The 17466-nt window shown below is 40.2% G+C and overlaps 1 long non-coding RNA gene across 1 annotated transcript in view; it reads left to right on the forward strand.

Annotated features, from left to right (window-relative positions):
- LOC132343682 (uncharacterized) overlaps positions 1–16345 on the forward strand; it is a 138637-nt gene extending 122292 nt beyond the window's left edge. Inside the window, exon 3 of the long non-coding RNA XR_009492649.1 lies at positions 15205–16345. This is a non-coding gene — a long non-coding RNA (uncharacterized lncRNA). The remainder of the gene's footprint in view (positions 1–15204) is intronic.
- Positions 16346–17466: the final 1121 nt, after the last annotated feature.

Consider the following 17466-nt stretch of genomic DNA (forward strand, 5'->3'; position numbering starts at 1 on the left):
AATGCAGGGAACACAGGTTCGATCCCTGGTCTGGGAAGATTTCACAAGCCACAGAGCAACTAAGTCTACGCACCACAACTACTGAGCCGGAGCTCTAGAGGCCTCGAGCTGAAGCCCATGCACCTAGATGCTGCGTTCCACAAGAGAAGCCACTGCAATAAGCCCCTGTACTGCAACGAAGAGTAGCCCCTGCTTGCCACAACTGGAGGAAGCCCAGGTACAGCAATGAAGAACCAGTACAACAGAAAGAAAAAAGAAAAAAAAAAAACAGTGCAGAATGAGAGAATGACGAAAAACAGGAGGCTTGGTAAAGACTTGAAAAGGAAGAGTTAGACACCTATGGTTTTCCTCCTCTCACACAGTCAGTCAACTACTCACTGCCTAAGATTGGAGATTTAGGAGAGATTGAACCAAAAGGACCTGTGCTTAAATAGCAGAAGATAAACATGGGAAGTCATAAGAGAAAAGAGGGATTTAGAGAAAAATCTACCTCCTATATCAGATCAGATCAGACGCTCAGTCGTGTCCGACTCTTTGCGACCCCATGAATCGCAGCACACCAGGCCTCCCTGTTCATCACCAACTCCCGGAGTTCACTCAGACTCTCGTCCATCGAGTCAGTGATGCCATCCAGCCATCTCATCCTCTGTCGTCCCCTTCTCCTCCTGCCCCCAATCCCTCCCAGCATCAGAGTCTTTTCCAATGAGTCAACTCTTTGCATGAGCAGGCCAAAGTACTGGAGTTTCAGCTTCAGCATCATTCCTTCCAAAGAAATCCCAGGGCTGATCTCCTTCAGAATGGACTGATTGGATGTCCTTGCAGTCCAAGGGACTCTCAAGAGTCTTCTCCAACACCACAGTTCAAAAGCATCAATTCTTCGGCGCTCAGCCTTCTTCACAGTCCAACTCTCACATCCATACATGACCACAGGAAAAACCATAGCCTTGACTAGACGAACCTTTGCTGGCAAAGTAATGTCTCTGCTTTTGAATATGCTATCTAGGTTGGTCATAACTTTCCTTCCAAGGAGGAAGCATCTTTTAATTTCATGGCTGCAGTCACCATCTGCAGTGATTTTGGAGCCCAGAAAAATAAAGTCTGACACTGTTTCCACTGTTTCCCCATCTATTTCCCATGTAGTGGTGGGACCGGATGCCATGATCTTTGTTTTCTGAATGTTGAGCTTTAAGCCAACTTTTTCACTCTCCACTTTCACTTTCATCAAGAGGCTTTTGAGTTCCTCTTCACTTTCTGCCATAAGGGTGGTGTCATCTGCATATCTGAGGTTATTGATATTTCTCCCGGCAATCTTGATTTCAGCTTGTGTTTCTTCCAGTCCAGCGTTTCTCATGATGTACTCTGCATAGAAGTTAAATAAACAGGGTGACAATATACACCCTTGACGAACTCCTTTTTCTATTTGGAACCAGTCTGTTGTTCCATGTCCAGTTCTAACTGTTGCTTCCTGACCTGCATACAAATTTCTCAAGAGGAAGATCAGGTGGTCTGGTATTCCCATCTCTTTCAGAATTTTCCACAGTTGATTGTGATCCACACAGTCAAAGGCTTTGGCACAGTCAATAAAGCAGAACTAGATGTCTTTCTGGAACTCTCTTGCTTTTTCTATGATCCAGAGGATGTTGGCAATTTGATCTCTGGTTCCTTTGCCTTTTCTAAAACCAGCTTGAACATCAGGAAGTTCACGGTTCACATATTGCTGAAGCCTGGATTGGAGAATTTTGAGCATTACTTTACTAGCGTGTGAGATGAGTGCAATTGTGCAGTAGTTAGAGCATTCTTTGGCATTGCCTTTCTTTGGGATTGGAGTGAAAACTGACCTTTTCCGGTCCTTTTCCAGTGGCCACTGCTGAGTTTTCCAAATTTGCTGGCATATTGAGTGCAGCACTTTCACAGCATCATCTTTCAGGATTTAGAATAGCTCAACTGGAATTCCATCACCTCCACTAGGTTTGTTCGTAGTGATGCTTTCTAAGGCCCACTTGACTTCACATTCCAGGATGTCTGGCTCTAGGTCAGTGGTCACACCATCGTGATTATCTGGGTCATGAAGATCTTTTTTGTACAGTTCTTCTGTGTATTCTTGCCATCTCTTCTTAATATCTTCTGCTTCTGTTAGGTCCATACCATTTCTGTCCTTTATCGAGCTCATCTTTGCATGAAATGTTCCTTTGGTATCTCTGATTTTCTTGAAGAGATCCCTATTCTTTCCCATTCTGTTGTTTATATAAAACCCCACAAATTCTTTCTCTGCTTGATTCTTAGAAGTCTTTAACAGCAGGGTTTATAATCCCAGGCATCAGATTTCTCTCCTAGATCACTGACTATCCTTAAAAGAAAAAACTGTAGGATTCTGATCCATATGGATTTGCCAGTGAAAAGACCAGGTCACACTCATTGCCCCAAATGGAGCCCCATCAATAGATAAGAACCACCCATTCATGTAGAGTTTCAGATCAGCTTTATTAAGCCTTACTGTTAATATAGAATCCAAGGAACACTGATATTTGAGGAAAGCCTCTATCATGAAAGCCAGAGATGCAAACAAACCTTAACAGGGCTTCTCTGGTGGTCCACTGGCTAAGACTCTGTGCTTCCACAGCAGGGGCACAGGTTCAATCCCTTCCTGGGGAAGTTCCACATGCCTTGAAGTGCTGCCAAAAACAAAAAACAAAAATCTTTAACAAGGAACATAAAAGAGTCTGCCAGCAAAAGAAAACTTAAGAATCCAGAATGATGGAACTTCTGGTTGTGGTCTTGATGGAATAACAAAGAGTAGATATTTCCTTCCTTCAAAAACTAGAAAATAGTACAAAGTATATGGAACTGCTATTTTTCAGACATTGAACTGTGATCCTTGAAAGAAGGGAAAGCAAATAAGTACTATGATTGCCCTCAGATTTCTGCCTGGAAACAATTAGATGATGGGTGCAAAGAGGGGGACCCTAAACTCAGTCCATTGGATCAAAGAGATGCGGAGTTTGGAGAGACAAAGCTGTCTGTCTCTTGTAAGGTACATCTCCAAGAGGAGGGAGCTGCACTGAAAATCCAATCAATAAATCTGATACAATTCCAGATGGACTAACCAAGACAAAAAGATACAAGTTAGCAATATGAGGAATTAAAGATGAGGCCTCTCTACAAACATTAAAAGAATAATAAGGAGATACTAAGAACAGCTCTTTGCCACACCAGGCAAAGAGTCCACCAGGCTCTTCTATCCGTGAGATTTCCCAGACAAGAATACTGGGGCGGGTGGCCATTTCCTTCTCCAGGAGATCTTCCCAAACTAGGGATCAAGCTTGAGGCTTCCTCATTGCAGGTGGATTCTTTACCATCTGAACCACCAAGGAAGCCCCAAGAACAACTTAATGCCAATAAATTAGATAATTTAGTTGAAACACGTGGAACACCTGCATACAGGTTTCTCGGGAGGCGGGTCAGGTGGTCTGGCTTTCCCATCTCTTTCAGGATCTTCCACAGTTTGTTGTGATCCACACAGTCAAAGGCTTTAGCACAGTCAGTTAAGCAGAAGTAGATGTTTTTCTGCAATTCCCTTGCTTTATCTATGATCTAGTGAATATTAGCAATTTCATGTCTGGTTCCTCTGCCTTTTGTAAACCCAGCTTGTACATCTGGAAGTTCTCGCTTCACATGCTGCTGAAATCTAGCTTGAAGGATTTTGAGCATAAACTTACTAGCCTGTGAAATGAGCACAATTGTATGGTATGGATTTGATAATAGGCATCTATTAAAAAAAAAACCTATACCTAATGATTTTATGGTAAAAGACTAAATGCTTTCCCCCTAAAATCAGGAACAAGACAAATATGATCTACTCTCATATTTGATTTAATATTTTTCCAGAGGTCTTAGTTATTCCAATAAGGCAATCAAAATGAATGAAAGTCATGGTGATCAGAAAGGAATAAAAAGCTTTGCAGACAACATGATTGTATTTATAGAAAATCCTAAGGAAACTACAAAAAAAGCTACTAGAAATAAGTGAATTTAGCAAGATTGCAGGACACAAGGTCAATATATAATCAATTGTATTACCCTATGCCAGCAATGAAAAATTAGGAATTGAAATTTTAAAATTATCATTTATGATAGCATAAAAACATTAGATGCTTAAATATAAATTTAATAAAATGTGTACAAGACATGTGCAATGAAAACTACAAAACATTCCTGAAAGTAAAGAAGATCTAAATAATTAGAGAATACATCAATAACCATGGATTAGAAGATACTATGTGATTAAGGTGTTACTTCTCCTGAAATTGAAATGGAGATGGTAATGCAACCTCAACAATAATTATACCAGTATTTTCTGTATAAAGAACAAGATGATTCTAAAATTCCTATGGAAATTCAATGAAACTGAGATGACCAAAGCAATTTTGAAGAACAAAGTTGTAGAACTTACACTACCTAAATTCAAGATTTAATTGAAAGCTATTATAATTAAGATGTATGATACTGGCATAGGAATAGACTTGCAGATCAGTGGAACAGGGTAGAAAGTACAGAAATAGTCACAAAATTCTTGATCTATTGACTTTTTTAAAAAATAAATTGCGAAGGTAATTCAATGGCAAAAGAGCAGTGTCTTTGATGAATGGTTCTGAAATAACCTGGAGTAGGAAAGGGCAACCCACTCCAGTATTTTTGCCTGGAAAATTCCATGGACAGAGGAGCCTGGCAGGTTGCAATCCATGAGGTCGCAAAGAGTCAGACTCAACTGAACACTCACACATGCAACACAACTCTGAAATAACTGGCGATCCATGTGGAAAACCATGATGATTGACCTTTACTTCATGCCATAACAAAAATTAATTTCTAAATGGATTAAAAATTAAATATAAAAGTTAAAAACTATACAAACTCCTGGAGCACAAGACAAAAAAAAATCTTCATGGCTTTCAAGCAGGCAAAAAATTCTTCTATACTATATGTAAAGCACAAGCATAAAAAAATTGATAAAGAGAACTTTATCAAAATTAAAAACTACTGCCCTTTGAATGACTGTTAAAAAATGAGAAGGAAGAGCATTTTTTCATATGTATATATCTGGCAAAAGATGATATATGAAATTTGCAAACAATACTTACACAACTCAATAAAGCGGGCAAAACATTTGAACAGACATTTTCCCAAAGACATACACAGATGGCCAATGAGAATATGAAATAGAGCTAAACACATTAGTCATCACAGAAATGCTAACTCAAACCTACTGAGATATCACTGCACCCACTAGAATAGATAAAATAAAAAAGGTTGACAGTGTTGGTGAAGATACAGAGTAACTAAATTCTCATACATTGTTAGTGAAAAATTGAAAGTGTTAGTTGCTCAGTTGTGTGTAACTCTTTGTGACTCCATGGACGGTAACCCACCAGATTCCTCTGTCCATGGAATTCTCCAGGCAATAATACTGGAGTGGGTAGCCATTCCCTTCTCCAGGAGATCTTCCTGACCCAGAGATTGAATCTGGGTCTCTTGTATTGCAGGTGGTTTCTTTACCATCTGAGATAACAGGGAAGCTCTTAAAATATCTATTAATTACATCATCAGAGATATTTTTTAAAATCACTGCATCTATGAAAATTGAAGAGTCCATGGAGATTCTATTCTGGAAATCAGAGAAGATAAAAAGCTCTCCGAATTTTAAAATATACTACTAGGAATTTTCATCTCTGGAGGTTCTTGGAAAGGTTTGCTTCCAAGCACAGTCAGGATGCTGGCAGAAATTAGTTTCTGGCAGCTGTAGGACTCATGTCTTCATTTCTAGAGAAGTTGCATCAGCCAGGGCCCATTCTCAGCTCCTAGAAGCTGTTCACATTCCTTGGCAGGTGCCCCCTACTGCATCTCCATTTCAATGCTGGCCAAGCTAAAATCACTGGTATTGAATCCCTCTCATGTTGCAAATCTCCTTTGTCCCCAGACGCCTGTTCCTTTAAGAGCTCACCCGATTAGATCAAAGCCCACCAAACACAGTGTCCATCAGCCAATTGTGCTGTATAACATACCCCAATAATGGCAGTGATGTCCCGTCATATCTCAGGTCCCTTCCACAATCTAGGGCAGAGAATGTACAAGGGGAGGGGTCATTTGGGGTAATTTTAGAATTCTGCTACCACAATAAAGCTGGAATTAAACTTGGAGAAAAATAATTAGGAGAAAATTTTAACAAATTATGTTGTGGATGCAGACTGATGGGCTCCACTTGTTTTTGTTTTGTTTTATCTTGCCTTGCTTTACTGAACTTAGGGGTGTGTGTGTGGGGGGTGTATTTTTAGCATATTGTTGTTGTTTCGTTGCTCAGTCCTGTCCAACTCTTTGGGACCCCATGGACTGCAGCACGCCAGGCTTCCCTGTCCTTCACTATCTCCTGGACTTTGCTCAAATCGTGTCTGTTGAGTCGATCATGCCATCCAACCATTTCAACCCTCTGTCACCTCCTTCTCCTCCTGCCCTCAATCTTTCTCAGCATCAGGGTCTTTTCCAATGAGACAGCTCTTCACATCAGGTGGCCAAACTATTGGACCTTCAGCATCAGTCCTTTCAAAGAATAGTTCAGGGTTGATTTCCTTTAGGATTTACTAGTTTGATCTTCTTGCAGTTCAAGGGACTCTCAAGAGTCTTCTCCAACACCACAGTTCAAAAGCATCAGTTCTTTGGTGCTCAGCCTTCTCTAAGGTTCAACTCTCACACCGGTACATGACTACTGGAAAAACCATAGCCTTAACTGTACGACTTCTGTCAGCAAAGTGATGCCCCTGCTTTTTAATATACGGTCTAGGTTTGCTATGGCTTTTCTTTCAAGGAGCAAGTGTCTTTGAATTTCATAGTTGCAATCACCACCCACAGTGGTTTTGGAGCCCAAGAAAATTAAGTCTGTCACTGTTTCCATTTTTTCCAATCTATTTGCCATGCAGTGATGGGACAGGATGCCATGATCTTCATTTTTTTAATGCTGAGTTTTAAGCCAGCTTCTTCACCCTCCTCTTTCACTTTCATCAAGAGGCTCTTTAGTTCCTCTTTGCTTTCTGACATTTGGGTCATCTGCATATCTGATTGATATCTTTCCCGGCATACTGGTCCATCAAAAGTCAAGTAAGGATACCAAACTGTTTTTATCAGTGAATTTCAGTATTTTTCATACTCTTTCTTTTCAATAAATATCTCTGTACTCAGGCTTGGCCTTTATTTTTCTTATGTCTTCCGGAGATAACTTGATATTAAGAAGTGTTTCAAGAAGGGATCTTTGAACTGGAAGTAAGAAATAAGTTAAAAGAAAAGATTGTTTGTGACTTTTTCTTCCAAATTATTTTAATTAAAAAATCTAATGGACTTCCCCGGTGGTCCAATGGTTAAGACTCTGTACTCTGGGCACAGGTTCAATGGTCAGGAAATATTCCAAATGCTGTGTGGCACAGCAAAAAAAAAAAAAAAAATCTAGCCACCAAGATGTCCTTCAGTATGTGAATGGATAAATAAACTACCACAGCTGGATGATGGAATTCAGCACTAAAAAGAAATAAGTTAACAAGCCATAAAAAACACAGAGCAATCTTAAATGCGTATTACCAAATGAAAGACGCCAATCAGAAAAGGCTACATATTCTATAGTTTCAACCATATGACATTCTGGAAAAGGCAACCCTGTGGAGACAGTAAAACTCAACGGTGGCCAGGGGTTTGAGAGGAGGGAGGTTGGGAAGATGCCCTGGAGAAGGAAATGGCAACCCACTCCAGTATCCTTGCTCAGAAAAGCCCATGGACAGAGGAGCCTGGTGGTCTACAGTCCATGGGTTGCAAAGAGTTAGACTTAGCAACTCAACAACAACAAGAGATGCATAAGAGTTCAAAGGATTTTTAGGCCATTTGACATTATAATGGTAGATACATTTAATCATGTCTTTGTCCAAATCCTTAGAATGCACAACACCAAAAGTGAACTCTAAGGTAAACCCTGTTACCTTGGGTGACAATGATATGTCTGTGGTGGTTCATAAATTGTAACAAATTACCATTCCGGCACTGGACATTGATAATGGGAAGGGTTGTGCATATGTGGGGGCAGGGAATATGTGGGAAATCTCCATGCCTTCCATACAATTTTGCTGTGAATCTAACACTATTATTAAAAGATAATAATAAAGTCTGCTTTCAAAAAAGAATAATACCAGTACTAATAACCGCCCCTTAATGATGCTAAGTCCTTGACATATTTCATCAGCATTGTTTATATTCTATTTTCCCCTTGTTCAGCTTCATCATGTGAATTTTCATAAAAATGAGACTATTGTTGCTCAGTGGCTCATCAGTTCAGGCTGTGATTTCCCTCCCCAAATAATCTTGCTGTGAGAAAAAGTATGGGACATTTTGGGTTGCAAGGAGAAATACAGTTTGCCTCTTTAATTGAACTCTTGAGATTGTAAGGAAATCATCTCTGCCCGTAGCATCTTAAATCATTTCCATATGGATGAATTCATTCAATAAACACCTCCCTTTGTATATCTGGATTATCTCTAGAAATAGCTGTTCCTGTTTGGGGGAACATTTGCTGTTTAAGCAGTTCTCAAAAGCATATAAAAGGATCCCCTCCTACACACTCTTCAAACCCGACTTCATTCCCCAGTTTTTCTCACCCACATCTTTTCTAGAAGTGCAATAAGCTGACTCTGAGGCTTTTAAATTCTGAATTCCAGCTCCTTTTAACTGAGTCATTCCAGAGGTCCAGAAGTCTTCAAACAATTGTCTCCTTTGTCCGGGAAACAATAAGCTTAAGTCAAACCTTTCACTTTCTAATAGCCCTGGGGTTCCCTTGGCTATCTAGGTAGGAGCTCCCTTAGCAAGCCAACAACCTCCTGCCTCCTCAGATAAATAGGAAATCTACAAGTAATTCACAGTTCTTTTGAGTTCTGGAGGAGGAAATGGCAACCCGCTCCAGTGTTCTTGCCTGGAAAATCCCATAGCCAGAGGAACCTGGTGGGCTACAGTTGTAGGGCCATAGTGTCGGGCACGACTGAGCACACACGCAGCCTCACACAACCTTGAGTTCTTACAACTAGGGAGTTATCAGACAACCAAGATACTCTAAAAGTTCTCTATGAGAAAAGCAGCAATTAAAAAATCTGCCCAGACTTCCCTGGTGGTCGAGCAGAGAAGAATCTGCCTGCCAGTGCAGGGGACACCGGTTTGATCCCTGGCCCGGGGAAGATTTCACATGGCTCGGGCCAACTGGGCCCCTGTGCCACAACTACTGAGCCTGTGAGATGCAGCTACTCAAGTCTGAGCGCCCTAGAGCCTATTCTCTGCAACAAAAGAAGCCTGTGCAGGGCAAGTAGAGAAAGCCCTCACGCAGCAACGAAAACCAGTGCAGCTTTTCTCACAGATGACTTTTAGAGTAACTGCCCACGTTCTGGCTTTCTTTCAAATGATTACTTTAAGTGTGTATTGCACCGCCCCCCCCCCCCCATTACATCTTTAGTTATTTTTATCTCCTTTTTCTCCATTGTTAAAATTTCTGTTGTTAATATTATTATTGCTCTATGGAGAAATATCTCTTTAAACCATCTGATTTTATAAATCAACATTTTGTCAAGTGGTACGAAAACAGTATAGACCATACTGAATAAATACTTTCATGAGTCCTTCTGTTGAAGGAAGTTAAAACTCAACATTCAGAAAAAATAAGATCATGGAATCCAGTTCCATCATGGCAAATAGATGGGGAAGCGATGGAAACAGTGAGAGATTTTATTTTCTTGGGCTCCAAAATCACTGCAGATGGTGACTACAGCCATGAAATTAAAAGACACTTGCTCCTTGGAAGAAAAGCAACCAACCTAGACAGTGTATTAAAAAGCAGAGACATTACTTTGCCAACAAAGGTCCATCTAGTCAAGGCTATGGTTTTTCCAATAGTCATGTATGGATGTGAGAGTTGGACTATAAAGAAGGCTGAGTGCCAAAGAATTGATGCTTTTGAACTGTGGTGTTGGAGAAGACTCTTGAGAGTCCCTTGGACTGTAAGGAGATCCAACCAGTCCATCCTAAAGGAAATCAGTCCTGAATATCATTGGAAGGACTGATGCTGAAGCTGAAACTCCAAAACTTTGGCCACCTGATGCAAAGAACTGACTCATTTGAAAAGACCCTGATGCTGGGAAAGATCGAAGGCATGAGGAGAAGGGGACAACAGAGGATGAGGTGGTTGGATGGCATCACTGACTCAATGGACATGAGTGTGAGTAAACTCCAGGAGTTGGTGATGGGCAGGGAAGCCTGGTGTGCTGCAGTCCATGGGGTCACAAAGAGTCAGACACAACTGAGCGACTGAACTGTTGCAGGAAGTGGGGGACACTTCTCAGGGCCTGAAAGTGGGCTCTTGTCTGACATTCGGAAATAATTCGTCCTAGGAGACACATGTGCTGACAAAGCAAGAGGCTTTACTGGGAACGGACGCCCAGGTGGAGAGCAAGGAGGGTAAGGGAACCCAGGAGGACTGCTCTGGCAAGAGGCTTACGGTCTCGGATTTTATGATGATGTGATTATTAATAGTTTCTGGGTTGTCTCTGATTAATCATTCTGACTCAGGGTCCTTCCTGGTGGCACATGCATTGCTCAGCCAAGATGATTTCCTGACAGAAGGATTCTAGGAGGTGATAGGACACATGGCATTTCCTTTTGTCCTCTCCTGAATTCTTCCTGTTGGTGGTGGCTTGTTAGTTCCGTGTTCCTTACCAGGGCCTCCTGTTGTAAAATAACTCACGCATAGGGTTACTGTGATGCCTGGCCAGGGTGGGCAGTTTCAGTCAGTCTTTTTCCCCTCACACTTCCTTCTTGTTGAGCAATTCAAATCTTCTCATCCAATCCTCAAAACATTTTTTACTCACTCTCTTATTCATACAAGGAAACTTCACCCCAGAGAGGTTAAATGACTGTCCCAAGGTCACACATCAACACCACAGAGAAGTTCTGATTTACAGGCTGGGTTAAGAAGGTGGTTAATTATTATTAAGAAGGTGGTTATTCCTAAAGCCGATATACTGCTTAAACAGCTGACTACTACTGCCATCTGCTGGTGACTAGCTGAATTGCTCTTCCTCTAATTGCGCTATGGGCACAAATGATTCTTTTTCTTTTTTAATTAATTTTTATTGGAGTATAGTTGCTTTACAATGTTGTGTTAGTTTCTACTGTAGAGCAAAGTGAATCAGCTGTACATGTACAAATATCCCTCTTTCTTGAATTTCCTTCCCATTTTGGTCACCACAGAGCATCGGGTATTTTCCTGTGCTATAGAGTAGGCTCTCTTTAGTTATTTATTTTATATAGTATCAACAGTGTATCAACAGTGTATATATTCCAATCCCAATCTTCCAATTCCTTCCATTCCCCCAGTTCCTCTTGGTATCCAGACATTTGTTCTCTAGGTCTGTGTCTCTATTTCTTTTTTGCAAATAAGATCATCTATACCATTTTTCTCAGAGAGGGCAATGGCAACCTACCCCAGTACTCTTGCCTAGAAGGTCCCATGGATGGAGGAGCCTGGTAAGCTGCAGTCCATGGGGTCGCTAAGAGTTGGGCACGACTGAGCGACTTCACTTTCACTTTTCACTTTCATACATTGGAGAAGGAAATGGCAACCCACTCCAGTATTCTTGCCAGGGACAGAGGAGCCTAGTGGGCTGCTGTCTATGGGGTCGCAGAGAGTCAGACACGACTGAAGCGACTTAGCAGCAGCATACCATTTTTCTAGAGTCCACATATATGCGTTAATATATGATATTTGTTTTTCTCTTTCTGACTTACTTTACTCTGTATGACAGTCTCTAGGTCTATCCATGTCTCTGCAAATGACCCGATTTTGTTCCTCTTTATGGTCGAATAATATTTCTTTGTAAACATGTACCACATCTTTATCCATTCATCTGTCAAGGGACATTTAGGTTGCTTCCATGTCCTGGCTATTCTAATAGTGCTGCAGTGGACACTGGGGATTATGTGTCTTTTTGAATTATGGTTTTCTCTGGGCACAAGTGATTCTGACACACACTAGTGCCATCTATCATGCTGGCGTCTAGAACAATGCCTGACACATAGTAGACACTCAAAATTTGTGAAACGAATCCTGGGAGATTCCAGGAGAATTTTGGTCAATAAAAGTTCTCAAGTTCTGTATTTTAACTCTGCAAATAACCAAACTCAGAAGGAATATGGAGGCTCCTCCACATAAGCCATGGTACTATCGTAACTGTTCACCCCATCAACTGTGCCACTCCTGTGTTTGTATATGCACTTCTCCTTTCATGGCTTTAACCGAGCTTATCACTTAAGTCTCACTCATGTTTAAATCCAGCTCTACCATTTATACTGTATAGATTTCAGAAAGAATCTAGTTTTAGCACTGAAAAGAACTTGAGCAGTCCTGACTAGTTTTTAAGTCCTGTTTGGAAAGATGGTGATAAAAGAATGTTTCATAGGCAAATAAGTTTCAGAAACGATGCAAATAAATGAAGTTTCATTGGTTCCCTCACTGTAGAACTTCTCAGAGTAATTAATATGCTACTGTGCCTGACAGCTTTCTAAAAGAGGGAATATAGAATCCAGCACTTCCCAAGTGTACTTGACTACAGAAGTCTTTCACATTAAGCTCCTGTTAATGTCTCAAGGAATGCTAGTCTTTTGTGGAACTCCATTTGGAAAGTGCCAATATTCCAACTGCAGTTATTACAGATAACAATAACTGAGTGAGAACAATTTGCTTAGTATCATTCAGCAGAGCTAGGACTCTCATTTAAGGGTTCTTTCACAATATCATTCTTGTTCTATGTGATTTCTTGATATGAAAAGCAAATACTAATATCCACTGCCTTCTACAGACTTTATAGTTATAGAGAGGATGGGAACTGACAGTCAGTGAGTGCTGCTAATGTGTTCTTTCTGCCCCCTTCCCACCCCTGCTACAAATGGGCTAAACATTCTAGATCTTATGACTGTTGTGTTTCACATCATGATTTCATAAATGAGCATTCTTGTTTAACTGAACTGAATTCTTGTTTAAACACATCCTTCTGTAGGACTGGTCAATGAGAATGTACTTTGAGAGATATATCTTGTTGATTTTCAATGTATCAATCAGATTGGCCTTTTTTATTTTCTAGAAAGTTATATCATTTCCTGCCCTAGACCCTTCATACATCCTGTGTCATTTTCTTTTCCTACTGTTTTACTTCCCTCACTGGGCTTCAAGTGCATAGAATTAGGTTAATCATAACTTCTGGTTGAATATATACCATCATCATTGATCCATTCACAGCATCGTTTATTTAATAAAATGATGAACATAATCCAACCCAGGGCCAGAATACAACCAGTAACTATATCTACCTTCATGTTCCTTTCTTATCCCATCTTGCTGCCTTTCCCTCAAAGGATATCTTGATGCTAAATATGAGATTCATCATTTGCTTGCTTTTTTTGTTGTTTCTGTTTTGCTTAGATGCACTTGTCACACACACACACACACGTGCACACACACACACACTTTTCTTTTGATTACTGCTTTTTGGGTCACATTCTCTTGCTTCTTTGCCTGAGAAGCTTTGATTACATGCTGGACATTGTGAAGGTTACGTAAGTTAGTGTCTGTATTTTGTTGTCTATCTGGGATCCGCTCACATCCCAAGTCCACTGAGACCAAGGGACGCTTTATACAGTGTCAAGCCTGGTTCAGTTGGGCAAGTCCATTGAGGTTGTTTTATTATTTGATTAGCTTAATTTTCTCCTGAAAAATTTCCATGTTTCCTAAATGAAATTGGTGTGGATTCTACTTTTCCTTCTTGTCTTGTCTAGCTCTAGGTCATAGATCTAAGGTCGTTTTATGATGCCTCCAGGCAGATTCAGACATTTCCAGGAATCTTGCCGCTTCTTAACGAACGCTCCAGTCCTTAGACACCCTACATTTAGGAAAAGAATTGTTTGTGTGAAAAAGAATAAATAATTTGGACCAACAAAGTCGGGACAGCTAGAAAGGGAACTAATACAGAGTCAAGCCAAGTCACAGAAGTATATCACTTAAATGCACAAATGACCTCCAATGAGATGGAGCTTATCACAGGCTTCCTGACCCTTTTCCTGATATGCACACACAGAAAATGATTGTGTTTGTCCAGCACTCTGGCATGAACAGATAAGCCAGCTCTCAACAGAAAGGGGTCTTTCTGGGGCCTCCAGCACAACCCCAGGCCCTTACTGGCTGCCCTGAGAGCTAAGGGGATCAAGATGTTAATATACTTAATATCTATTCACTGGCTGATAGTTGAGATTCTCTAGGCTAAGTGTTCTTATAACTTTATAAATACCATTCAAGAAAGAAATGAGATAAAGACCCTTCAGGGCTTCCCTGGTGGCCCAGTGGTTGAGAGTCTACCTGCCAATGCAGGGGACACAGGTTTGATCCCTGCACCAGAAAGATCCCACATGCTGTGGAGCAATTGAGCCTGTGCACCACAACTACTGAATCCACACTAGAGCTAAGGAGCTGCAGCTACTGAGCCCCTGCACTCCAACTACTGAAGCCCGCGAGCCCTAGAGCCCGTACTCTGCAACAAGAGCAGCCACCGCAATGAGAAGCCCATGTACCGCAATGAAGAGTAGCCTTTGTTCACTGCAAGTAGACAAAGCCCGCATACAGCAACAAAGATTCACCAGAGTCAAAAACAAAAACCAAAGAAACAACCGACCATACAATTCCTATGACCCCACAGACTCATAGCCAGCAATTGTTAAGATGTTTAAGACCGAAAAATAGGAGGAAATAGGAAAAAAAAAAAAAGATGTTTAAGACCTGTGGCTGTTTCACAGTGAGGCTGAACCAGCATATGCCCCTGACGATTGTATAACCATCATCTTATTATTCATGTCTTGGATACACATACTAATATATACATAGGATTTATATAATACAGTTTACATAGAACACTTCATCATAAACTTTTTTTAAAAGCACCAAAACCTATTATCACACTTAAAAAAATTCACCCTACTTAGGTAATCTTTGTTTTCCTTAGGTAATCTATTCATTTTGACTAACAAGAGAGGGGAAATGAGAGCTTTTTGTTTTGTTTGATGAAAGGTATATACATCTATTTGGCTTTCCAGGTAGCTCAGTGGTAAAGAACCTGCCCCCCAAGCAAGAGACATGGGTTCTATCCCTGGATCAGAAAGATCCTCTGGACAAGGAAATGGCAACCCACTCCAGTATTCTTGCCTTGGAAAATCTGCAGACAGAGAAGCCTGGCGGGCTATAGTCCATGGGGTCACAAAGATTTGGACATGACTGAGGAACTGAACAGCAATACGTCTATTTAGTAAGTGAAAAACTGGGTTCTTAATTATACAATGTAAGTGCACATGTGACAACTGAAGAACACATCTTGAGCATTGTCAGATACATTATTCTGCAGAGCAGAAGAGACCGCCATGGACAACATAGCAAATGGCACTATTGGGACAGGTCCCCAAAGGATAAGTCTTAGATATTCAAGTTTTGCTCAAATATAGCTCAAGTTTTCACAACTCAAAAGGCAAGAGGAAGCTTGGTGACATTCCTGTGTAAAACCATAAAAGTTTGAATTTTTTAAATTCACCTGAAGAAAGCTGAAGTAACATCAGTTTCTTTTTCTTGGAACTAAAAAGGGCACTCCAGTACAAGAAAGATCATGCCCCTGGTTTACTCTTGAAGGGAACTATTTCGTACTTTCCTCTTTAGAATAATAAGCCCTGAAAGAGAGTAGAGAACAACCATGGAATTTTAGAATTACAGTGAACAGCCATTCAACTGCAGCAAAACCAGCTGATGGTTGAATAAGATTTTAAAATGAAAGTCTTTCATTAGATTAAACATACATATATGTGGACTTCCCAGATGGTGTAGACTTCCCAGACTTCCCACCGGCCAAGCAAGAGATGTGGATTTGAGCCCTGGGTTAGGAAGATCCCCTGGAGAAGGAAATGGCAATCCTCTCCAGTATTCTTGCCTGGAAAATTCCATGGTCGGAGGAGCCTGGCAGGGTCCATTGGGTCACAAAGAGTTGGACATGACTGAGGGACTGAGTATACACACACACACATTTATAGTTTAAACTTCCTGTTCCAAATACATATATATGTAACCTCAAGGAAATAGAAATAACTGAAACAATTTAACCATGGAACTACAGTGCCCTTGACTAAGATAACAAATACAGAGGATGGAAGTCTTAATTCAAATATATATATATAAATATATATATATATGTATATGTGTGTGTGTGTGTATATATATATATATATATATATATACATATATATGTATGTATATACATATATATACATATATATGTATGTATATATATATATATATATATATACACACACACTGAAGCGACAGCATGAGAAATATGGGTTGAATTTAAGGAAGATCTTACTGACACCTAAGTTTGTTACTTACTGGAAGAAGAAATAGGAAACGATAATATCCTTCTCTGAAGATCTCATATTTTTAATTTATTAACTGCAACCACAATAGACAATATTCAAGAAATAGAAAATACTTATAATTGTCTACATTCTCATAGTGCTATATTACTAACAAAGCAACTGTCACTACTTTTGGTGTATCTATGGCTACTCCTTTTGGAATATGTGCCCTTGTTACACATATTCTCTTGTTACATAGCTGTTGCTATACCACAATGAGACTTCATATTTTACAATTTTCTTTTCTTTTTTGGCTGCACCTTGCCGCATGTGAGATCTTAATTCCCCCAATAAAGGATCGAACCTGTGCCCATGCAGTGAAGGTGCTAAGTCTTAGCCACTGGATTGCCGGGGAAGTCCCTACAATTTTTTTTTTCTAATTCAACATTCTCCAAGCATTTTTTGGATATTGCTTTGGGCTCCATAATTGTTCTAAAAGTTATCATTCCACAGCGGAGATACCCTGTGACTTCCTTCAACATTGCGTTATTGTCATTTCTCATTTCCTTTCAGTACGAATCACACTGCAGTGGACATGTTCACGCAGATCACTTTTCTTCATGTTTGAATAAGTTTCTCAGGATAAAATCCCAGAAGTTTGGATCAGAAGCTAGGAACTCTTTTTGTGGCTTCCCAAATTGCTTTCCAGAAATGTATCATTTTTATTGCTGTCAGCGGTGCCCGAGAATGCCAGTTTTACTGAAACTCTACTGGCATTGAATATCCCAGCTTTTTAGATTTTCCCTTTAATTCAACAGGCAGTAACGGTTCTCTCACTCGTGGCTTTTCTTTTTTCCAGCCATAGGATAACATAGTAATTAGCAACGTATCTAATTTACCTCTTGACCAGTCCACTAAATGGAATGTTTGGCAAACTTCTTAAAGTGATCTAATTTACAACAG

This window comes from Bos taurus, chromosome 23 (genome assembly GCF_002263795.3).
Source record: "Bos taurus isolate L1 Dominette 01449 registration number 42190680 breed Hereford chromosome 23, ARS-UCD2.0, whole genome shotgun sequence".
Lineage (NCBI taxonomy): Eukaryota > Metazoa > Chordata > Mammalia > Artiodactyla > Bovidae > Bos > Bos taurus.